The 14355-nt window shown below is 41.2% G+C and overlaps 1 protein-coding gene across 3 annotated transcripts in view; it reads right to left on the bottom strand.

Moving 5' to 3' along the window:
* MAST4 (microtubule associated serine/threonine kinase family member 4) overlaps positions 1-14355 on the bottom strand; it is a 514811-nt gene that overhangs the window by 255893 nt on the left and 244563 nt on the right. The gene's annotated exons all lie outside the window — the stretch shown is intronic.

The following is a 14355-nucleotide window of genomic DNA, read 5'->3' as shown; positions in this document are numbered from 1 at the left end:
AGATAAATGGAATTACACTGAATTGAATTATATATCAATCGGAATAAAAACAGTAACTAAGTAAAACAGACTGCTAAAGAATTATGTCTTTTTGGAGATATAATTGACATATAACATTGTACAAGTTTAAGGTGTACAACATAATGATATGACTCATTTATATTGCAATATGACTGCCACTGTAGCATTAAGTAACACTTCTATTGTGTCACATAATTATCATTTCCTCCAGTAGTGGGGACAATTAAGATCTAGTCTCTTAGCAAGCTTAATGTTTATAATACAGGTTTGGGATCTATAATCACTGTGCTGTGAATTCGATTTCCAGGACTTATTTATCTACTAGTTACAAGTATGTTCCCTTAAACAACACCTCTCCTAGTCCCCCAACTCACTCCTGGAGACCACCATTCCTCTGTGTTGTTGTTTTTAAGTTCAATTATTTTAGATTCTACATATGTCTCTTTCATCTAAATATAAAAATCCAATGTGCTATATGCTAGCTAACTGAATTAAGTTGCTAACCCATGGAGTCCTTTGGCCCACCAATGAATGCATTGAGGGCGCAGGGCCACAAGGAGGCCACCAAGCACAGTGGCCCAGGAGGAGACTGGCTTAAGAGTATGGCCCTGAGCAAATTACTTACCCTCACGGGAAATTATAGATAGGAAGAGCTCACAGTTTTGATGTGGATTAAATAATACACATAAAGTGTCTAGAAAAGTGACTGGTACACATTGAGCACACTAATATTAGGTTATTATTCTATCTTAAATATTCATGCACAAATCTGACATTGCAACCCTGAAGTTTTACAATTTGAAAGTATAAAGTGTTCATCTACATAATAGGCAGTTATGCTGATGTATCTCCCGTGCACCAAAAGACAGATGAAAACTAATAATATGTTTAAATATTCTCTAAGCCTACTTGAATGAAAGCTTAGGGAATCTATCCTGGAGTTTCTTACTGATACGCTCAGGTGCTTTTTAAATGAGCTCTGCTACTTTAAAACTAAGCCAAAATAGCTGACCTGGGCAGTTGTAATTGCCTTTTATTAAGCATGGCGTCCATCTCAATGAAAAACAAACCTCTTAAAAAGTCAGATTCCGTTTTTACCTACACACATGCTAACCAAGTTGGCATATGTTCCCAGCATGCTATAGTATGTACTTTAAGCAGACCCTTTTTATCTTGGGTAGCTTTCATTATATTTATATGAGAGAAAGTATTTCTTTCTATGACCAGGAATAATGCTAGATGTGTTGTCTACTGTGTTTGCATTCTGTTTTTTTTCTCAGTCCACCTTTCATCAATAAATAACAGTGTTGCTTTAACTAAAAAGTGTGGAAAATTCTGATTGAATTTTCCACTTCAAAGTACACAAAATCATTTCATCTAACATGCTGTGTTAGAAAATCTATGCCCCATTCTGACCTCCTGTTACAGACTATTCAAGTATTGGTGATGCACCGTATCACACTGCATGGCTGGCGAAGTCCAGTAAACATATTGACTGAGAAATGTTTTAAAAAAAACAACCCTATTCCACACAGATCCCAGCTACTGTCAAAAAAATCACAAAAATGTTTGCATTCTGTGTGAGAGCATGACAGAGCTCTAGGAGAAAGTCCCATAGTAAATAAAGCCAGCTACTTGCATAATTCCACATCCAAGCAGGCGTATGCATGGCTGGCGGGGGGGGGGGGGGGGGGGGGGTGCAGCAAGGTTCCGCCCCAATATATGCTCAGAGGTATATGAGAGAAGACGTTATTAACCATGTCCTTCCTTTAACCTATTTGCAAGGTTAAAACAAAATTTAGCAGAAGAGATTACCACCACTAGTGAGAAGGCACAACTCAGCCAGCAGGCAAGGAACACACGGAGGAAAGGTAATGTATTGATTGACCTTTCCTTCCGACCGCAGTCCAGGCAGCGAGCTGTCTTTTTTCATTTGCAGGGAAATGACAGCTGACCTGGCTTATTTTCCGGGGCTAGCAAACCAGGATAGTCCTCGGACGAGTTAGGCAGCCAAGACTGGTGTACACCTACAAGGGCATCGCACTCTAACATTACGCAGTTCTAAGTAGGAGACCCGAGGCAAGAATACTGTAACCTGATGGGTTAGAGCTCTTTCTTCCTCCAAAAATTCAAGCTTCCTTATCGGAAAGCAGTGGGGAAGATGTTTCCTAGGTTTCCGAATGGCAGCCAGGATGAATTACTCATCTCCCCTGAAATAAAGAGCAACAGGGTCCACTTAACTCCACATTTCCTAAAGAACTTTGTCAATGGTTATTACTTGACAGGAAAAACTTCAAGTTCCTGGGAAAATGTTTTGTATTCAAAGATTCAGAAACACCTAGTTAAATAGAGCTCAGAAAACTTACTTAGTGTAAGATTTCTCTGAGATTTTTACAATTATTAGCATTTTTTAAAAATATATTTATTTTATTGATTTCAGAGAGGAAGGGTGAGGGAAAGAGAGATAGAAACATCAATGATGAGAGAGAATCATTGATCGGCTGCCTCCTGCATGTCCCTTACTGGGGATTGAGACCACAATCTGGGTATGTGCCCTGACTTGGAATCTAACTGTGACCTCCTGGTTCATAGGTTGACACTCAACCACCGAGCCATGTCATTGGGGCATTATTAGCATTTTGTTTAACAAGAGCAACAGGCACGATATGCAGTATTCCCCCAATGAATGGGACCATGGATTACCCCTTAGGCACACACACAAAAGATGCTTTGAGAGAGAGATGTAGGTTTAACTAAATCTTTATTTTAGTACAATGATACGATGACCACAAAAAAAGCGAACCGCAAACTATTTCCATGCACTTCACCAGTGACTGCCCTTAGTAACTTTGAATTTCACAGTCTTGTATTGCACTCTGATGAAAGAGGTAGGCACCCTACACTGTAATTCAATCAGGTAGCCCCAGCATACCTTGCACTGCACAACAAATCCAAGAGAACACTGAAAATGAGGACTACCAACAAATTCCTGTGCACCCCAGTGATTCAATCTACAAAGAAATGAACACAAAGCATATAAGGACATGACTAGCATGCCACAGGCCTGTCATTCATTAGAAAGATAACCCCAGGAAGTAAGGGCTGTTACCATGCCCCTGTGTTTATAACTGGCAGAATAACAAAGCTGGGTCCCTATTTATCAATGGCCAAGGCTTATTTTTGTTCTCTTTTCCCTATTGGCAAACTTCCTGATCTCCTTGGACAAATTTCCTATTTCTGAGACTTCTGCTTCCACTAAGGATGCAGACAAGCACAAACGACCACTTCTCTCAACAACATCGCACTCTAACATTACGCAGTTCTAGAAGGAAAGCAAGAAATGAAAGCATGCTACTGGTTTGTCTGGCTCCTCCCAACCCTCCATGGCCAGTTCCCCCTCCTCCTGCCGCTCCACCAGGTGGAAAGCTGGCTGTGGGCCTCTTTCTTCCTTTCAAGAGTTTATCACTTGCTGTAATTTACCTTTTCTAGGTGTACTGATGACCTTAGCTTTTGAAATGATTTTTCAAACTATGATGATATTGCTTACCTAGCTTGTTTTTATTGTTAAGGTAATGGTAATGGTAATGGTGTCTACATCCTAAGTGAAGGGGGAAGTCCAGAAATAGGAGACTTTGCTTCTTCATGTGTCTATAATTTTGAGTACAAGCCAAACATTTTGAATAGAAGCCCAGTAGAAATTGAGGTAAATAATAGCACCAGAAAAAGGGGTATCTCTCCTCTGTTACACCACTTGAATAGGGTGCTGAGTCATGCTGCTCTCTACCTGAATGAGGTGCTGAGTCATGCTGCTCTCTACCTGAATGGGGTGCTGAGTCATGCTGTTTTCTACCTGAATGAGGTGCTGAGTCATGCTGCTCTCTACCTGAGCTGGGTCTAAGTATTCTTTATGACTTATGGACAAGAAAAGAAACAGGCAATACACGCAGATGCAGAGAGAGCATCATCATCATCAAAGACTCAAAAATAATTATGCTAAATGATACAGTGGCAAACACATATGATGACATGAGTGACGACATGGGAAACTTCAGTGGAGAGGTTGAAACTTTAATTATAGTAAAGAACAAAAGGGGAATACTGGACTGAAAGATACCAGAATGAAAGGGACTTAGCAGCTGACTGAGCAAAGTTTAAGTTAAAATGATAGAAGTTATCAAAACAAATCACCAAAGAATAAAGCTAACAATAAAAACAAAACAAAAAGAATGCCTAAGACATGTAGGTTAACATCAAACTGCCTAATGCAGGTATAAGTGGAGTCCCAGAAGGAGAGGAGAGAAAATGAGGTAGAAGATATAGCTGGAAAGATAATAGTCAAGGATTTCCCAAAAAGTAAAGAAGGGCATCAACCCACATATGCATGAGGCTCAGTGTATCCTGAGCAGAATAAACAGCAAGAAAACATCCTTGGGCACATCATAAGCAAATCTCTTTTCAGGCAGGAAGTAGGTAAATGTGTATGAAGTAATGGAAGGAGAGCACCTACAAAAAATTAACAAGAGCCCTACTGGTGTGGATCAGTGAGCACCAACCCATGAAACAAGGGGTCACCAGTTTGATTCCCAGTCAGGGCACATGCCCAGTGAGGGTTCAATCCCCAGTAGGGGCGGGCAGGAGGCAGCCAATCGATGTTTCCCTCTCATCAATGTTTCCACCTATCTCTCTCCCTTCCTCTCTCTATAATCAATAAAAAAATATATACTTTTTAAAAATTACTGTGAAATCTATGTTAAAACAAGCTATGGAGTTAGCAAGATACTCAAGCCAGTTACAGAAAGCACCATGGTCTCTGAGCATGGCCAACAAATGTGTCTGAGCTGATCAGGCTGCTCTCCTCATGTGCTGTTGGGAACAAAATCCTTCCAAATCCCTATTAGAAGCCACAGAATCCCCAGGCAAGGTAACACCTGCCTGGCTAAAAGTCTCAATTACTTTTTTAGAGTTGCTGGTTATGTTTTGATTTTTTTTTTCTTTTTGCCTGAGGGGTAGAGGGATATACGGGCAAACAGGACACAGAAGTCCTTGAAGGCAAAGGGATGATTTCCGTAATTCTTCATAAATCTAGAGCCAAATTGGGTAACCTGTACTTAACCCAGTCTGTGATCTTTTCACCTCTAAATTTAAAAGATTTCCTATACCCTTCCTCCAAATAAATTGCTAATCTCATCTTGGCCAATTGCTTGTTACACAAGTCTTTGGCAAGCACAACTCTGAAGACTGAGAAAAGTCAACAAATGTAACTCACCAGCTTTTCAAAGCCCTTGGGAAAAAGTAATCCACACAAGGACAACAGGGGTGGGGCTGTACCAAGTCACCTATGCAAATTACTCTTGACTAGCTGGGGAAAAGGGGGTGCTGGGAAGAAAACTGCTGCAAAATCTGTTAGGAAAGAGAAACAGGCCAAACTAGTTTTTTCTCCTTAATGGTTTAGGTCACAACATTCAAATGAACTTAAAATATAAATTTCAGCAACTGAAATATTAAAAGCCATAATGACTGTGATCTTTACAGTTGTTCTTTATCTTACCAGTATTTTGAAGCCAAATTATACCCTTTTCTTAAAAACAAAGGGAAACTAAACAAGTATCATTTTACTGAATAATAAATCAGGATGTTGGAAAGCAGTTTCAGGAAAGACATAAGACTTTGAAGACAGTAGAAATTTAAAACATTCTAAATATTGCCAAAACCGGTTTGGCTCAGTGGATAGAGCGTCGGCCTGCGGACTGAAGGGTCCCAGGTTCGATTCCGGTCAAGGGCATGTACCTGGGTTGCGGGCACATCCCCAGTAGGAGATGTGCAGGAGGCAGCTGATCGATGTTTCTCTCTCATCGATGTTTCTAACTCTCTATCTCTCTCCCTTCCTCTCTGTAAAAAATCAATAAAATATATTTTAAAAAATAAATAAATAAATAAATAAATAAATATTGCTAGAAGGATCATGAAGGGGTCTTTGGGTGCTGCTAATGCTGTCCTTTTATTATTTTTTATTGCTGAGTTACATGGGTATAGTCAGTGTGTGAAAACACATTGGTATCTGCACTGTTTAAGTATGTGTTACTCTTACAGAAAAAACAATTTGTGTCTCAGGTCTGTAGGACAGTATCTTTGTATATGTTATAATTCAATAAAAAGATGTTTATAAAGAGATTAGGGAGCTTGCTATACTCATCTTTAACTCTAAGCACTAAATCCCACAGTGCTTGGCCACCAAATGGACGTGTGTACTGAGGTCTGTGCTTATTGTTACATGCCATTGAGTCAGTCCAACTCCTGGCAACCCTATGAACAAGTGACGCCCACAACATCCTGTCTTCAAGCTCCCGTAGATGCAGGCCTATAGCTCTTTTATGGAGTCAACCATCTCCCATGATCTTCTCTTTCCCTGCTGCCTTCTGTTTTCCCTGCACTGCTGTGTTTTCCTAGGAACCCTGCCTTCTCCTGATGTGTCCAAAGTAGGACAGCTTTGGTTTTGCCATTTTTGCCTCCAGCAATGTTCCAGGCTTCATTTGCTCTAGGACCCCCTGGTTATTGAACTGAACTCCAAAAGGACACGTCTCAGCCCTGTAATTTTGAATGTTTTAGTACTGTGTTGACATCAGACTTTACAGATAGCATCATGGGAAATAAATTAGAGCCCACTTCCCTGAAAATTACTTGTATGTGTCTGAGCGATAATAGGCTGAAAAAAATTGGGGTGTTCTCTGTTCATTTTTCGATTGAACTGCTTGGGATCTGGAGTTCTGGTAAAGCCAAAAGAGACAAGAAGTCTTGTAAATTGGGACGGACACATGTAGAAACATTAAGGAGAATAGACACTTTTCAGACAACTTGGCAACAGGACGTAGGTCCACAGTGATGTGGAGTCAGTGGCATGAGAGTCATACCAGGATCCAAGGACGTCTCTGCATTTGAGGCTGAAAGGGCTTCACCTTGGGCATAGTGGGCGCCTTCCTTCTGAGCCTGGAAAACCCTACACTGCACAGGACGTTCCTGGGAAAGAGGCCGATCCCCGGTAGGCTAGGTAGGAAGTTCATCAGGAGCAGCTGGGGGGGGGGGGGGGGGGCCCGCCCCAGGGCCCTGACAGGGGTCAGACCAACATTACCTTCAGATGCCCTCTCTATGGGCAGCCCAGCAGTCAGAAGACCACCGGTGGGCAGGTTCTGAACCAGCTGTTTCTTGGCACAATCTCAGCGGAAAAGGACATGCGTGACCTCAATGCGATCTTACTAGGGTCCTGGGCTAATTATAATACAATTTGCATTGCAGTTTTGACCTCCCCATTTAGCGCCCCCCCCCCCCCGACCCCCATGGTTTTTTCTGTATGCATTATGGGTAAGGGCATGTGCAGAAGAAATACAGTTATATAACTCTTTTCTGTCAGTCGTCCTGAATGCAAATAAAAGTCTCCATCCATATAAACTATTAAACCATATAACCCAGGAGTTCAGGGCCATTGTCTGTCTCAACTGGTCTGCTCCTCACTTGGAGTGTAGCTTCAGTAAATCCCGCTTTGCTTTACTTTCATTTTTGTTGACCTTAAAATCTTTTCTGAATCGACAAGAAGAACCGGGGTCCCAGCTGGTAACCCCAATCGGTAAGAGATGATAGTGGCAAGGAGCATGCCATCGTGGCTCAGTACAGGGACAAACTGGGTCTGGATTCTAACTTCACCTTTTACTGTCTCTGGGACCTTGTGCAAGTTATTTAACCTCTCTGTGCTGTCTTGCCAAAGGCAGTGAACTGTGCATAAGTTTGCCGGATCACATTAAAGATGTAGCCCAAAAATGGCAACATGAGACTTCTTGGACATGAAGAAGGGAACTGACCATTTGAATTGTGGGAAAACATTATCCTTGTAGTGTGATGTGCACTGCCATAGCTTTGTTCTGCTCACAGGCACACGTGGCCTGTAGGAGCTATTGAACAACAAAGGTAGTTGTCCAGAAGAGTTAAAGAATGACTAGAGGAGAAATGAAAATGTCATCCATCTGCCATGGCAAGGTGTTTCTTACAATCAGACCATGTAGGTGTTTATCTACTTATTTACTTTTGTCTATCACAAGCCTAAAGCTCAATCTGCTTTATCTATTGATAACAGGAAGTTGCCTTAAACTCATTGAAAGCTTTTCTGCTTCCCTTCATAAGTTGTCTGTGCCTCTCTGTACATTATCATCACCCATTAGTTTACTTACTTATATACTTTTCCACTCCTACGGCCTTTCTCTGCTTCCAAGCAACCTTTCTAAATGTGCCTCATGGATATTCAGCTCTTTGTATGAGCTCCTAGAAAAGGTAAATTGCATGCTGGGCATGTATTTTTCATTGACATTAAGGTATGGTACCAGAGAATTCTTTTTTTTTTTTTACTTGTTTTCACACAGCAACAGTGTTTCAGGCTTCATCCATAATGCTGTGTGTCCTTCAGGTTGTTGCTTCTAATTGCTGGGTGTTATGTGACAGTAACCACCCTATTTTCCCCATCACTCTCTCAACTGTCTACGCCCACAGCATCCCCAAACTTTCTGACACAACAATGCTGCAAGAACAAGCTGTCTCCTTGGACAGAGGCCACCTTTTGTTTGGGGACTGCTGGGTCATAGAGCAGACTACGCCTAATTTAACTTAAGTCCTGCCATTTTATTGCTCCTTAAAGCCATTACTCTGTGGGATGGCTGCACCAGGCCATTTAATTATAACAACATTCTTAATGAGGTAGATAGTGTCACCGCCCACTGTACTGATGAAGACAGGAGACTTTCCCTAGGCACAGAGCTAGGATACGGAGTTAAGAAGCAGGCCTGCATGATCTCCAGGCACACACAGGTTCCACCATTAGGGGGCGGTGCATGACACAAGCTTACCTTCCATATCCACATCAAGTCATGTTCCCTCCATTCTGATTCTGCAGATAACTTTGCCACACACATTCTATAATGTTCCTGCCCACACTCACGCTGCTTAGAAAGTCTAGCCCTGTTTTCAAAGCCCAGATGGAAACCTGGCAGCTCCAGGAAGCCTTTCCCCACAGCCACTCACAGATCTCCCTCGGTTCCAAATAAACACTATAACCATACAATATTGTTACCATACAATTTCCTATCGTCTCTGCTTTATTTCTCTGCTAATTATCACACTCCTGAAGGTAAGAACCAAATCCTGCAAGTTATATTCCTCTATGCCTAACCCACGGCTGAATGGGTGTTAGTCAATCAAAAACAAATGGAACTGTACAGGCATACAACAATGCAGACATTCTATCTCAAAGATCATCTGGTCCTGACCTCTTAACTTACAAAATGGAAAAAAAAAATACCCTGGGAAATTTGAATAATGATATCCTAATAACCATGATGAAAGCAATCACAACTTAAAGGATAGCTACAATTTGGTACTCGTTAACTGCCCGGCTGAGCAGTAGAAACTATTCATTCATTATCTCATTTATTCCTCAAAACAATCTGAGATAGATATTATTTTCTTCTTCCCCATTTTTCAGATGAGAAAATTGAGGCTTTCTCAGGGTGAGTAAGTAATTGGCCCAAAGTCACAGCTAATAAGTCTCAGATAAGAGATTCATGCCCATTTTCACTGGGACCAAAGGTAATTGGTAGATAGATGGCTGATGTAAAAAAAACAAAAAAAAACAAGAAAACAGTAAGCAGCTTCAAAATTTTCTAATAGAGATGGATCGCCCCCTAGAAGTCTTTGTAAAAAAAGTTTACATAGTACAACATCTAAGTGACTTAAATACTCCCAGAATAATTATGGCAACCAGTCTTCCCAACCCCTTCCCCATCTTTCTACATCTTTAAATATAGTCACAAGCAGTACATCCTCCAAAATGGAAGAAATTATTCTTTAACACTTGAAATTCCTGGGACTAGGAAGGTGTTAATTACCATCCAGAAACTCACTGCATAATAAGGCTCAAAAATGTAGTTATTTTAAAGCCTATCCCCCTTCATGCTTAAAAATCAACCTATTTTCTTTTGCTATTACAGACAGAAACACAATTCCAGGATTTCATTGCCTTTATTCTCCATCATCTTTGCAACTATGAACTCAGGTCAATGCAGCTTCTTGTCCCCTCTGAACACTGGGTTTCTAAAGTCTCAAAGACATTTACTCCTCAGATAGGTAAAAATGAAAAAAGGATCAATCCTAAAAGGTTTATGGCAGTGAGAAAAGAAAACCATCTGCTCTGAGATAGCTCTGGGCTTATATTCCCAGCAGGGGAGGCCGGGTTTTATAAACCTTGTTCTCATTAGTAAAAGATAAAGAAATCACTGAGAATTAGTAGAAAGGATTTTTCAAGCCCTCCAGCAGACTGAAACAGTGTGTTTTAGAATTATACGCAGGTTTTTGGTAGTTGGATTATCTGTGCACGTGGGTAGTTTGGTTTGCCTTTTTAAACAAGAATAGAATGTTACAACACTTTCTGGGTTTGAAATTTATTAGATGTTCTGCCTATCACTATTTACTCTCACATGCTCAAAATTTCAATGCAATCTTTATGAACCTATTTTTTTCTGGATCAGCAAAGCTTCCAATGGAAAATGACAGCTCATCTAGAAGAAATCTTCATCATCCTTTTGTGCTGAAATGTCAGGAGATTTGAAAACTAATCCTTTGTACACCCAGGTCCTTTTCTGCCCACCTCCTGTCTCCCCAGATCGTGTCCTTGATGCGCCCATATCAAATTGATTTTTATTTAACAGAGGCCTTTACCAGCTTCACAAATAACTGCTCTGTGGTCTTTGAACTGTTATTTCTATTGCCTGTTTTGCTTCATTCTTTGTTCATTTGCTATGTTACAGCGTTCATACTGGAGCATAGACAGGTAAGCATAGTTTGAAAGTGAAAGACACTTTAAAAATTCCCAGTGGACAAGCATAGGCAATTAGAGGTACATTAGGTACCTTTCATTTCCCCCTAACCCTTTACTCTTATTCAAATAAAACAGTTTTAAAAGCTTGCTTTCCTGTACTCAGAAAGCACAAAAGGCTTTCTGAGACTAAAGGAAAAAATTCAGGGTGGAAAAAAAAGCTACTCCTTGAGCAAACAAGCCCCTTATTTCTGGTTTATATATTTTCACCATAGCTTTAAAGTAATTCTGTTTTAAAAATTAACTTCTGCCTGGCTGGTGTGGCTCCACAATTGAGCATCTTCCCATGCACCAAGAAGTCCCAGGTTGTGGGCTCAATCCCCAGTAGGAGCCGTGCAGGAGACAGCCGATTGGTGTCCTTGTCTCATAGATGTTTCTCTCTATCTCTCTCCCTTCCTCTCTCTAAAAAAAATAAAAAGATGTTTTTAAACAATTAACTTCCACTGAAGATGCTGATAGAAGACTGCTTAATAATCGTGCTTTGCAAGTAATGACAAATGATGCCATTTGTAGAAGGATTTTAGGATTGAGAAATACCATTCAAAAATCTCAGATTAAATGGTAAAATAGCTAGCTATAAATAGCTTTGATGGAAAAGAAAAATAATTCCATAATTTAATTAAGAGAACATTTCATAAACTCTCCTCATTTTAGGGGCGAGAAAACCTAGAGCAATGGAGGCTCAGTGTAATGTGGCTCCGCAAGGCCAGAGCTGTTTTATGACAAAGCCCCATGTCCAGCCCAATTGAGTGTATTTTTTCCATCCTTCCCTGTGGCTGCTGGGAAACTGTGTCTACTTGCTCATGTTTCTTTCAAGATTATGTGGTGCGGACTCACAATGAAATCAATGTTCTCAAAAGATTTGGTAGCTGGTTTGCCATAACGTGTCACAGACCCCCAGAACATGGGTGCCTGTAATTTGCAAGAGTTACAATTCGCTACGATTCAGGTTATTGAGTTGAAAATAATATAGTGCAAATTCCAAACCAATGTGCTTAGACAGAAAGGTCAGTGATGACACACGTGCACATTTCCATTTGCTATTTACTGTCCAGGTAACACATCCGCCTAGCAAACCGTGGCTTCCCCGTCACTTCTTAATGGAGAAAAGATTTTTAGGCCCTTCTCTAATTTCTACGACTGCACTATTTTGGGGAGCAAAGACTCTGACCTTTAAATTTTATTTGGTAACATGGCTGAACCTATTTACACAGCACATTAAGGCACCGGACATCTTTATAGCAGTTTAATGAGTTCCACTTAGAGTTTCTGTCTAAGAAAAGAAGCCATGATTCTCAGTCACAACAAACCGGGACAACAAAAAGACTCCCACCAGCAACAGGAGGAAATGAGTTGACTTACAGGGTAATATATAGCACTTTGCATGGTGTGGCACGGTTCTGAAAATGCCAAGGCAGAATGGAATGAATACAGAAAAAAGAGAAAGGAGGAGCAAAGGCATATGCTGAGTGCAGCCCTTACGACAGCACTGACCAAGAGGTGCGTGCTGGGGAGGACCTTGGATGAGCTACGTCACATCACGTGTTAGTGCTGCACTGGCTGAACGCTTAGGTGGGGCCCCATAGGGACCTGCTGCACTCTGAGCCATGCTCTCCCCTGGCCAAGTTCACATCTTACATGATGATACCATCTGACCTATTCAAAGCTGGTTCGTTCCTTTTTGCCCCTCACATACCAACAGAACACCCGTGACTTCGTCACAAGGATCCTGAGCGCAAGCGAGTGAGCTTGGGGAGTGGAGGAGAGACAGCCTCGGCACTAACGAGGTGTAACAAGGGGCTATGACGTCTGGAGTCCATTTCCAAGTACTCAGCACAGGGAATAGGATGCATTTGACCCTTGGACAACAGGGGTTTAAACTGCGTGGGTCCACTTTTTTGTAGACTTTTTTCAATAAGTACCATAAATATATTTTCTCTTCCTTATGATTTTAATAACATTTTCTTTTCTCTATATTACTTTATTGTAATATATAGTATTTAGTACATACAACATGCAAAACATGTGTTAATAAACTATTTATGTTATGAATAAGGATTCCAGTCAACAGTAGGCTATTAGTAGTTAAGTTCAGCAGAGTCAGAAGTTATATATGGATTTTTGACTGGAGGGAATGGGGTCAGTGCCCCTAACCCTTGCATTGTTCAAGGGTCAACTGCACTATGTATTAGTTAAAAGGATATTCTATACACAGTCAGGGGGCTCAATCAGAATTTATTCCCCTAGGGGAGTCAACCAGCCTTACCTCAGATGAAGCTATCTCTCAGTCAACGCCAGAGAGTCTAACTCAGGGGTGGGCAAACTTTTTGACTGAGGGCCACAATGGGTTCTTAAACTAGACTGGAGGGCCGGAACAAAAGCATGGATGGAGTGTTTGTGTGAACTAATATAAATTCAAAGTAAACATCATTACATAAAAGGGTACGGTCTTTTTTTTTTTTTTTTTTTTTTTTAGTTTTATTCATTTCAAACGGGCCGGATCTGGCCCGCGGGCCGTAGTTTGCCCACGGCTGGTAACTGGCATACTGAAATGAATTTTATTTGCTGAAATCAAAATCTGTGGCTTAATAGTCAGCATGGTGGATATTAAAAACAGGCTTTCACCGTTGAAACGAGTGGTATTTAAGGTAAGCGAACTGGCAAAATCACTTTAGAGACATTCTTCACCCTTGAGTGAAGAAGGGCCTATGGTTCTAGGGAGGCCTGTAATGTGGACGGGCACCCACGGTCCAAAGGTCCTTGGGTCAGAGGAGAGCGTGACGCACTCACTTTACCGGTGAGAGCCCTGCTTTTGAGAGTTGCCAGGCGATCCACCTGGAGGGGAACTTTCCCAAAAGGTCTGACTAGATGGCAGTGGTTGGCGACCGCTGGACTAGAGCACTTCCAAGGCCAGAGAGCAGGGATGTCAGGGAGTTTAGGGACAGGCCGCAGGAATGCTTTGTGCCTATTTGCTAATAAATGTTTGCTTCATAAAAGTCTGTATGGAGCAAAACCTTGCCCCAAACCTTTCTGTGGCTACTGCTGCTTGTCAAACAGAATGAAAGTGTGGATGTGACCAAACTGGCTTAAGACTATTCTCAACAAATACGTAACGGATAGGTAACACACACCACAGCTGCCCCGGGAGCCGACCCACCCCAGCTCGGTAAACCTTGGGGGTATTTTTACTAGCCAGTTGTTAAACACAGCCATTATTCTTGATTAAAAATACCCACACTTACAATTAAATACATTATGTTGCAATCAAAAGTAATAGTCAAAATGTATTATTTAGTTATTTTGCTACATTTCACTGGTGTTGACATCAGCTGTATCTATATGGGGGAAGTATGAATAGTGCTCTGAGGAGCATCTCTTCCCAGCTCCGATTCAGTGTCCTACCACTGCTCCTTGAGGTCGGCCCT

Source organism: Myotis yumanensis, unplaced genomic scaffold (assembly GCF_028538775.1).
Source record: "Myotis yumanensis isolate MYYU_CA2020_CCGP unplaced genomic scaffold, mMyoYum1.0.hap1 SCAF_4, whole genome shotgun sequence".
NCBI lineage: Eukaryota > Metazoa > Chordata > Mammalia > Chiroptera > Vespertilionidae > Myotis > Myotis yumanensis.
The sequence above is the reverse complement of the archived record's forward strand: the minus strand, read 5'-3'. Positions and strand labels throughout refer to the sequence as shown.